General features: G+C 44.5%; 1 long non-coding RNA gene across 2 annotated transcripts; it reads right to left on the reverse strand.

Moving 5' to 3' along the window:
* Positions 1-2,763: 2,763 nt before the first annotated feature.
* LOC119319074 lies at positions 2,764-5,067 on the reverse strand. 2 transcript variants are annotated; one of them, XR_005154341.1, is made up of 4 exons: positions 5,031-5,067; positions 4,673-4,915; positions 3,119-3,368; positions 2,764-3,015 (listed from the first exon to the last, which is right to left on the reverse strand). It is a non-coding gene; the product is annotated as an uncharacterized LOC119319074 (long non-coding RNA). The 2 variants fall into 2 exon arrangements; XR_005154340.1 differs by lacking the exon at positions 5,031-5,067 and having other exon boundaries at positions 4,673-5,017.
* Positions 5,068-11,329: the final 6,262 nt, after the last annotated feature.

Genomic DNA, 11,329 nt, shown 5'->3' on the forward strand with positions numbered 1-11,329 from the left:
ATCCAAAACACAACAAATTTCTTAGCTTCCATGTTCTAACCTACTCCTTCTGTTCCTAAATACTCCCTCCGTCCCATAATATAAGAACGTTTTTGACACTAGTGTAGTGTCAAAAACGTCTCCGTCTCATAATATAAGAACGTTTTTGACACTGGTGTAGTGTCAAAAACGTTCTTATATTATGGAACGGACGGAGTACATGTCTTTTTAGAGATTCTCTTTTTTCTCGGTAGTTTTCGCTCCTAGAGATTGTAATAAAGTGGTGGACGCCCTAGCGGCATTTGGGATGAAGATGGTCACCGAACCCCAAGCCGTATGGCCGGGCGGTGCTCCTACCTTTGCCTAGGACTTGGTTGCCGATGACATTGTTCGGCAAACTGTTTGATGGAAGAGCTTTTCCATGTCAAAAAAAACAAAGAACTTATATTTAGGAATGGAGGGAGTGCATATGAGGTCAAAGGGCATCTCCAACTAGATCCCTAAACCACTCGCATCCATCCGGACCAAGCGGTCCGGACACATTTTGCCATCCAACACAGTACCCCATCAGTTTATGGAGGAGCCCTCCCCATGCAACTGCGGAGTCTAGATCGGGTGTCGCATGAAGGTGGAGCCGTCCTCGTCGTCGCACAACCATTATGCCTGGATCGACCTACCGGCATTGCCACAATTCCACAACTGGCGCGGGAAGTCCGTCAAGGAGGAGGTGCCGCTGGCGATTGCAAAGCCGCACGTCGCCTCCTCCATTACCTTAGTGGCTGCAGCGGAGCCGACTCCTCATCGCGGGCCATCGCGTCGGCCGAGCAGAGGGCGACCAGGCAGGCAACATGACCGGAGTAGTGCAACGCGGCGGGCCACTCCGTGTTTGCCAATTTCGACGAGGCATGGGCTTGGGTCCGCGAGGACCTAAACCTGGCAGAGGCTATGATCCGTGACTGCTCCTTCACCAACGCGAAGAAGGTCGAGGGGTGCCGCCGCTGCCGCCGCCGCCTGGATAGGTTGCTCGCTAGGATCAGCAAAGAGTGGTCACTAAATGACACACATTCGCTACCGCTCGAGAGCACCATGGTCGGGGCCCGCATTGGCCGTGGAGGCCCTCCGCGCGGTGCAAGAGGAAGCAGAGCGACTCCTCTGCGAGCGCCAGGCGGCAGCCGGGCAGGGCTGTCACACCCTAGCGCCCTTTTGCCGCTCAAAGGACTACACGGACGGCGACGGTAGTTCGACCGGTCAAGGTAACCATACGTACAGGTCACTGCCCGCTACAAGTTAACCTAGTGTTTTTTTAGTTTTTAGTAAAACGGATGAAATATCCTAAGTTTTATGTAAACTACGAATGAACTTTAATGAATTGCGTCGTGTTTGGTGAAATTTGTCCGATTCGTTCTAATTTGTTTTCGAAATGGATGTGAATATGGTTGTATGGCCAGCTATCGCATCACTGTTTGTGGACCAGCTCGGATCAGTCTACGGATAAAGAGTGTATCCATTTTGGGGGTCAGCGCTAATGTGGACCCTCAAAACATCGCAAACGTCCAGATCAACGTACATGTCCTGACATAGTTTGCCATCCAGCATGGTATCTCATTGGTCCACGGAGCACTCAGGTAGTCCAAAATCTCGCAAACCAGATGCAAACAAATGGGTACCTTTGCGGGCGCCCAGACCGCCGCCACGTACGCATGGACAGTCCGAAACCGCCCAAAAACATCTCCCGCGTCGGCCCCTTTTCTGCGCAAACGCACATCCGCTCTGCACGCTACATCCATGCGGGCCCGGAGCGGACACGGGTTGCCATTGGGACAGGCATTGAAGCAGCGGGCTGGATGAGAGCGCTGCCCGCGCCGCATGCGGACTATACGCGTGTGACATTTGTCAGAGAGATGTGACTAGACGTGATGGACTGGGTCGTCGACCAGTCGAAGATCACACCGAAGATGAGAAAGCATCGTCTCCACCGCCTCAACAAGAAGATGCTGAAGTATGGCAAGCAGTGGTCTCCATGCGAGATCACCGTGCCGCCGCCTGTCTCTCCCTGCGCCCATGTCCCTGGTGGCCGCGGCCGAGCACGTGAACAGGATCATCCGTGAGCTCCAGGCGGCGGTCGGGAATCCTTACCGTGACTCCGCTCTCTCTCTTCTGCCGCTGGAAGCCCGACTCCGACGACAACAACGGAGGTGCCACCGGCCAGGCGTATGAGATCACCATCAAGTATAGGGGAGGTTAAGTTTTTTAGAAGTTTTAATTGTCTGGGCAATATATAGTCCGGCTGTATGGAACGAATATTTAAGTTTCAATAAAAATTGTTCATTTTATTTTAATTTGCATCATCTTTTTTGTTAAATTCCATTCAAAATGTGACCAGACGTTTGCGGTATGCTTTGGAAATCAGGCTAGGATCGACTCACGGTGTGGATCAACGATGAACTGAATTCAACTCACGCGAATCAGAGTGGCAAAGAACAGAGACGTGCACAACACAAGAAAGATTATTTGCGACGTGCTGAACAGGGTATTTGCCGTGCTAACTGAAGAAAAGCACAATTAACTAAAGAAACGCTACAGCTAATTGAAGAAAAGCTGCAGCTACATTATTCTGGTGCAAAGAGATTAACACTAACACTCCATTGTTGTTCCCCTCCAAGTTAGAGATGCCCTCATGATATATTGGCAAGGAGACAACCAACACCAATGTATTGATCGATTTCATGGAACCAGCCAATTTAACACTTCTATGATGATTATGAGATATGCAACAACCCGGATGTAGGTACATATGAACATGTGTGAGAATGTTTTTTCTTTGACAATAACATGTGTAAGAATGTTTAGGAAACAGCACAACCAACACCAACGTATTTGAGATCTAGTATGGACACTTTAGGGCAGTCACACCTACAAATCTTCTTGTTCAAATTATAAAGTACATGGACATAAAATAAAAAATAACAGTAATGAATTCATCACTTCAACTAGGCTCCACATTTTCAGATCGGTGACTTCCTTTATCCATCAAACCTGCATGCAGAAGCACTAGAGTAGTAAGTTTCATGTCCAAGATGACATAGGTTGTGGCAATGATACTAAGAATGTAAATAACAGAATCACATTGGAAGCTGACCTTTATTGTGGTATTGTGTCCAGCGTCACAGTCTCATAGAATGAATGTAAATTTGTGAACACATAATACATCTAGGTAAAATTTGTGAACACATAGTACATCACAAGCAGTAAACAGTATAACTACCCTTCACCTCTTGTACGACAGCAGCTAGCATGTTCAAATAGTCAAATTCAATTGCTGATCGACTGAATTTCCATCATGATACAACACCAGCAGCAGCTGCCAAAGTTCAGCTATTCCCAAACACCTGGAACCATGTTGTACAAATTTGAATCCTTTGATCTAACAATTCACTAAAAGCAAAAATATTCTGAACATACGACATACGAAATATACACAAAAAGTCAAGGATTTCCTTTTTCTTTCTTGGTTGACTGAAACCGGCAACGAACTGAGCTGAGCTGAACACAACAAACACTCGAGCAAAAATAAAACAAAAGCATTGATCTTCAAGGAAACAGAGAGGCATTCACATGTTAAGGGAAACAAATGGAAGTTAACAAGAAGTTTAATCAAGGTGCATTATTTTCCACTTGTGTTTCAGAAAATACTCTGAAGTAGATATAATCTTCTTGTCAACAAATGACATAAGTGTATGTACTCCAACAAATTGGAGATAGGTCCAAGTATTACTCTTAACATATGAAAATATAGAGGTTCATGCCATCGTCTCTCATCTTGTCCTTCTTATGCAAATTTGGATAGAAAAACTGACAGTAGATTCAGAGTACTACTCGATATAGATTCCTAAAGTCGTCGTTAAGTTTAGCAGGCATCTGTTATATTTTTTGAAGACTCTTGTGTAAATTAAAACATATATTTTCCTATTATGTTACAGATTAGGGTCATTGTTCTGATATGCTCACTTGTGTTGACTTACTCCCATATATACATGTACTCTATACTAAAACTAGAACTTAAATGTTATTAGTTTCGCAATGGATATGACAGTGAGGGATCGCATTAGAAATAGAAGGGGGGAGGAATACATTCCCTGAATGTTAACTCACATTAGAAATAGAAATTAATTGTTAGTTTCAGAGATGAATGTTTACTCAGTGCAATGCTTGCACTACATTTTCTGAATATTTCAAACATTCCTGGTACAAACTGAATTCAGATATGAATGTTTACTTAGTGCAACGTTTAAACTGTATTCCTGTACAAATTTTGTTCAAGCCCTGACCAACCGAACAACAATGAAGTTGACAGGGATTAAGAGGGATATGGGTCAAACCCCAACAGAGATTAGAGTGATAAACAGAGGTTTCACACAAACCCCATGGTGATTAATTCCCTGTTGGGAACAAATCCCAAACAACTGAACATAGCCCTGATGGTAGAGTACATCTCTGAAACTATAATAACCCCGAAGCTCCTCTCTCAAATGATTTAATCACAAACAAAGGGGAATGGATCCATCTCTCCAATCTGACGATCCATCCCTTCATCATCTACCAAATCCCCCTACATCCCACGGCCATGTCTCGAGGTTCCCACAAGTAGGTGACTGGATGAGAGGAGATGGGAATAAGGGAGGAAGAGGGTTACCGCGGAGGTTAGTCTCGCCGTCGTACACGGTGAAGGAGAAGATGGGTAGCCGAAGGAGTAGAGCGCCGCCAGCGGGCAGGCTGGAGGGGCGGGCAGAGGAGTAGGGGATGCTAGCAGACGACTTGCAGCCTTCCTACCGCGGCCTTGCTGCTTCTCCCTTCTTCGCTGCACGCAAAGCCGCCGTTCCCCTGTCCGTCTCCGCCTTCCCGCCGCTACCTGGGTCGTCGCCGCCTTCCAGCCTTCCTGCTCAGCGAGGGGAGATTGGATGAGCGATTTGTGTCGTAGTAGACCTAGATCGATCCGGACTTGAAGGAGAATATCAATCTGGATCAGAGAATAAAAGTGGTGGACTTCGCACAATTTGGTTTTGCTCGGACGGTCAGCACGGATTTTCGCGTCACATCTATATCTATATCTATATCTATATCTATATCTATATCTATATCTATACCTACTAATAAAGCAAAGTGCCTTTCGCCAATTTTTTCATCCATTCATCGTTGAAAATATATTTTTTTATATCCAAGGTGGTACTAAATTTTTGTGGTCCACCTGCTAGAAAAGAAAACAAAAGAGTTTTGTCTAGAATTTTGTACGTGGGCTGCACGCGCTAAGGCCCAGAAAAGCCCCACATTTTTATATCCTGCGCATGCTGCTGGGGAACCTTATTTGTCGCACAGAGCCACATATAGTTGGAGCTTCCCATCTGTCACCCAATGTTGGGCCGGCCCATTTCCTTTTTTCTGTGTTTTTTTTCTATTTTTCAAATTTCCCTTCCAAGATATATTTTCCTTTCTCATAAATTTCGTTTCTTGTAATAATTTTTGTTAAATCTTAGAATTTCCAAAAAATTCAAATTTTCAAAATTATTTGGAACTTTAAATTTATATTTTGGTTAAAAAATTTCTCGAAATTAAAAAAATGTTTGCATTTTAAAAAAATCCAATTTTTTCGAGACTTACGAAATAAATTTCATTTTAAAATTAATAGTAATTCTAAAAATACTTTTATGAAATGTTTACAATTTCAAAATAATGTTCGTGATAGAAAACACATTTTTCAAAATGGTTTTGAAAGTTCAAAACAAGTTTCCATTTAAAAAAATGTTTCACAAATTCGAAAAATATCCGTTTCTCCGCCTTAAAATGGTCTTATTTTCAAAAAATATTTTGTGAGTTTTAAAAAAATCTTCCTATTTCAAGTTTTTTTGCCTTTTCCAGAAATTAACGCTTTTTCCAAAAAAATGCTGATATGTTTTTAAAGAAATCGGGAGGTCACCATAACCTCAATAAGGAGGTGGACATGAAGGGAAAAAAGGCATGAGTCGGGTAGTGGCCGTCACTCGGACCAACCCCACTACTATAAACATCTCGTGGACCAAACATGACCCACGAGAACACCACAACTCTCCGCTCTGTCGCGCCACTGTTGTGGAGAACGTTTTGATGGACACATCAATTATCTCTCCCGATGCTTCTCGCAAAAAAACTCTCCCGTTGCAATGCACGGACATATGTGTACGGGCATATCCCTAAAAGAAAGATTTCCGCGCCACATTCATTATGTGTACGGGCGTGTCTAATTAATTTCTTTTTGTGCTGAATTAATTTTTATTTTTAATAATGTATATTTGGAGTATTATAATAGATACAATTTGCAACAAATATCGCGCAACATACAAGATCTGTTGCACCATGAACAGGGCCACGAGCTGCAAGTCTGCAACGCATATCCTACACCGCTTATATGCGTATCTACTATGAATTTTGCAACGAATAATCAAAACGATGTAGAATATGTGTTGCTTTATAGGAGGTATCCTTGTAGTGAGTCCGGCCCATGGCTAACAGGCCGGACGCCCGAGGACCCCTTAGTCCAGGACTCCCTCATCCCCCACTTCCCCGCAATAACTGCGCACGTACGCGCGCAATAACTGCCACGAGAATGGCAACCGACTCGCAGACGCCGCAATAAATCCGCGCACGTGGGCCGTAGGTGCGCGGCCACGGGCCCCTGTGCATCGCCCTGTCCTATCGCGTGCGTGGCCTGTCAGGCCCCTTCGTCTCTCGGACGCCACATGGCACCCGCGCCAGGCCTGAAAGATTGTCTCCAAGATTCGGTGGACTCCTCGGTTTCCCACCACTATCAAGACGACACGATCCGGCTTCCGGAAGCCGGCACACAGTGGGTGTTGCCGGACCCGACAGCCTCAAGATTCACCTCCTTCAAAGGGGAAACTGCGAAGGCCCTTCCATCCAAACACGGTGGACCTTCGCAGCTTCAGGGACTACTTTCGAGGGGATGGACCCCGGGCAGGCAACGATACCCCGATCCTTTGGAAAAACAACGGGGCCGGCATCGCCGATCAAGACGGCTCGCGCTCGGCTGGGTCGCTCGACCCGGCCAAGCCCCCTCATCCCGGCCTAATCCTCAAGACTTCTCCAACAAGCCAGCCCAAGGCGGCCGAGCCGGCGAACCAAGACTTATCCAACAAGCCAACTCCCCCTTGGCGTGCACTCCAACCTGGCCAAGGGTCAGCAGCCGTCCCATCCCAGCCGTACGATGGGACGAGTCACCACCAACTGATGACCGAAGCCAAGTGCCCCGCCCATGCCTTTGGTCAGCCGGATGAGGCAACAGTGTCCCCCACCTAGCCGCTGACCAGGCTCGGCATGGCAACAGTGCACCCGTCATCAGCCATGACGCTAGCAAGCGGCGACCTGACAGAGCACCACTACAGCCGACTCAACTCAGCCACGCCCTGACGATCGACAAGACGACAAACATTGCCCCCGTACCCGATGGGTCCTGTGCCCGGGGAACCTGGCGGGTCCCAGCACCGAGTTCCCAGACGCTGACAACCTGGCCCCATGACCTTGTAACATTACCATTGTACCCCTATGGGGTTGACCTATAAAACCCCCAGGAGCCCTCATGCATATGGGCCACACACACCTAGCTAGCTACACCTAATAAGGAGGGACTACCTAAGCCTTGGCCAGCCTCCCTTCTTCCTCAATACAGCTCTAGGAGCAACCCTATACTACAACATATAAACCACACTCGGCAGGACTAGGGGTATTATCTCTCCAGAGAGCCCCGAACCTGGGTATGTCTTGCGTCCCGCACTCGCTCATGCCGACCTCGCCTCTGGATCCCACAAGTGCCCTCGAGCCTCCTCCTCTCTTTAGCCATCCCATGGCTTCTTCTGTGCACCCATCACGACAAGTAGCTAGATGGCATCTTCTCTCTCTTTGATCTTCAATACAGTGTTCTCCTTGATGTTCTTGGAGATCTATTCGATGTAATGACTTTTTGCAGTGTGTTTGTTGGGATCTGATGAATTGTGAGTTTGTGATCAGATCTATCCATGAATATTATTTGAGTTTTCTCTGAACTATTTTATGCATGATTACTATAGCTTCATATTTCTCTCCTATCTATTGATTCAGTTTGGCCAACTAGATTGATTTTTCTTGCAATGGGAGAGGTTCTTTGTAATGGGTTCAATCTTGCGGTGCTCAATCCCAATGACAGAAGGGGACATGATACATATGTAGCATTGCTATTAAGGGTAAAAATATGGAGTTTATTCATATGTGAGTTTATCTTGTCTACAACATGTCATCTTGCTTAAGGTGTTACTCTAACTTTCATGAACTTAATACACTAGATGCATGCTAGATAGCGGTCGATGTGTGGAGTAATAGTAGTAGACGCAGAATCATTTTGGTCTACTTTTCTCTGACATGATGCCTATATATGATAATTGCCTTGGATATCATAATAATTATTTGCTCTTCTATCAATTACCCAATAGTAATTTGTTTACCCTCCGTATGTTATTTTCAAGAGAGAAGCCTCTAGGGAAAACTATGGCCCCCAGGTCTATCTTTTATCATATGTTAAAACCAAAAATACCTTGTTGTATTTTTATTTTATTTATTTTATTTTGTATTTTTGTCTGATCTATCAATCAAAAACTATACAATTTAATCTTGCTGGTAACCTTCAAGGGATTGACAACCCCTTGTTCGCGTTAGGTTGCAAGGATTCGTTGTTTGTGTGCAGGTGCTGCTAACGAGTTGTTGCTTGGTTATCCTACTGGATTGATAACCTTGGTTCCTAACTGAGGCAAATACTTATCTCTAATGTACCGCATCGTCCTCTCCTCTTCGGGGAAATCCCAACGCAGTTCACAAGTAGCATACCTCTGTAGCACCCCTTGACCTAATTACAACCCTATAATTTCCAAAATATTCCCAAAACACCAGAGAGACACCCGAAACACTTTTTCCGCCACCACAAGCTTGTGTTATTCCACGATCCAATCTGGAGACCTTTTTTGTACTCTGTCGAAAGGGGAATTGATCACCGAGGGCTTCTACATCATCCTTGCTGCCTTCCGATGATACGTGAGTAGTTCACCATAGACCTACAGGTCCATAGCTAGTAGCTAGATTGATTTTTCTTGCTCTTTGATCTCCAATACCATGTGCTCCAGGATCTTCTTGGAATTCTATCCGATGTAATCTTCTTTTGCGGCATGTTTGTTGGGATCTGATGAATTATGGATTTATGATCAGATTATTCATTGAAAGTAATTGTGTCTTTTCTGAACTTTATTATGCATGATTGATATAGTTTTGTATCTCTCCGATCTATCTGTTTGGTTTGACCAACTAGAATGATTTATCTTTAGTGTGAGAGGTGCTTTGTGATGGGTTCAATCTAGCGGTGCTCTATATCCAAGTGACAGAAGGGGACATGACATGTATTTGTATTATTGCCACCAAGGGTAAAACGACAGGGTTTATTCATATTAATTTGCTTTACTTTGTCTACATCATGTCATCTTTCTTAAGGCGTTACTCCATTTGTCATGGACTTAATACCATAGATGCATGCCGGATAGCGGTCGATTGGTGGAGTAATAGTAGTAAAGGCAGGCAAGAGTCGTTCTAGTTGTCTTGGACATGATTCCTATATACATGATCATTGTCATGAATAATGTCATAACTATGCACTTTTCTATCAATTACCCAACAGTAATTTGTTCACCCACTGTATGCTATGTGTTCAAGAGAGAAGCCTCTGGTAAAAACTATGCCCCCGGGTCTACTTTAATCATATTATAAAATCCAAAAATACTTTACTGCAATTTATTTACTTTTATTTTAGTTTGCAATTTACCCATCTACCTATACAAGATTTGATCGTTGCAAGTAACGAGTTCAAGGGGATTGCCAACCCTATTGCCCGTGTTGGGTGCAAGTATTTGCTTTTGTGTGTGCAGGTGCTGAAGACAGGAATTTGCGTGGTTCTCCTATTGGTTCGATAAACATTGGTTCTCACTGAGGGAAATATTTATCTCTACTGTACTACATCTCTCCTCATCTTCAGGGAAAATCCCAACGCAGGTCACAAGTAGCAGTACATTTGAGACGTATCAACATCCCCAAGATTAATTCCTACTAATTATTTAGTAGGCATATGCTAAAGAAAGATATTTTTTGATGTTGAATGCTACCCATCATAATCTTGATCAAATTATGTAATATTGTGTGATGTCAAGACAAAAATGATTCAAAGCAATAATCTATGTTTGATAACAAGAAAGTAATATCAAAATGTGTAAACAAGAATAACTATTGCTATTTCATGAATTAGTGTTTTCATGCAATACAAATCAATACTCATGTGTCATATTCATGTCCCAATCACTCAAGCAGTACAAAAAATACACTTCTGTGATGATACATGTTTGTCACAGTAGGTCACATTTCTGTCATGCATGTACATCCATGACAATTTTATGACAGAATCAAGATAGTCATACATGTGCTGTCGTAGAAGTGTTCCATGACATTACCAAAATTATCATCACAGAAGTGTCCACTTCCATGACGATAAATGGTGCATCATGGAAGTGCTTTCGTCAAGGGTGACCGACACGTGGCATCCACCGTAACGGGCCGCCTTTAAGCTATCGGGTCCGGTTTTGGATCCCATAACCCGCTAACAGCCCGAACCAATAAGGATTTTCCACGTGTAAAATTCTCATTGGCCGAAGGAAACACGTGTTGGCTCACCGTCGGGACAGATCTCATCCATTAATTGGACAGGAGGCGCATATGATACGTCGACACGTGCCACGACCCAACAAAGGCTCATTCTGGTGAAAAGGCCGACCCATTTGACTTGGTCAAAAGGTAACGGGCCGGTCCACGGAAGGCCTGTTAATGGCCAGTTCGTATATAGCCCATTTACGGCCCGCTAACTCACGTCCCGTTACCGCCTATCGGAATTAAGTCCAGTAGCTTCAGCTGGGACGTCCAATATGATTCTAGCCCATTGTAACTTCTGGCCCATTTATGGCCCATGATGTATTTTGGCCCATACGAGGCCATTTGTAACTCTTGGCCGGTTAACGACCCGTGGTGAATCTGGCCCACAATGAATAGTGTACCACTTTATACCCATTAACGACCCATTATTCCATTGGGCCATTTCCAACCCGTGTTATCTTTCGACCTTCTCAGGGCCCATTTATTCTTGGGCTCACTTCCAACATTCGGTTACTTACGGCCTGTTACTGGCCTTCTCTGCTTGTGGGCCAAATTTAGCCCGTGGTTACAATCGGCCCGTTTGCGGCCC

Source organism: Triticum dicoccoides, chromosome 6A (assembly GCF_002162155.2).
Source record: "Triticum dicoccoides isolate Atlit2015 ecotype Zavitan chromosome 6A, WEW_v2.0, whole genome shotgun sequence".
NCBI lineage: Eukaryota > Viridiplantae > Streptophyta > Magnoliopsida > Poales > Poaceae > Triticum > Triticum dicoccoides.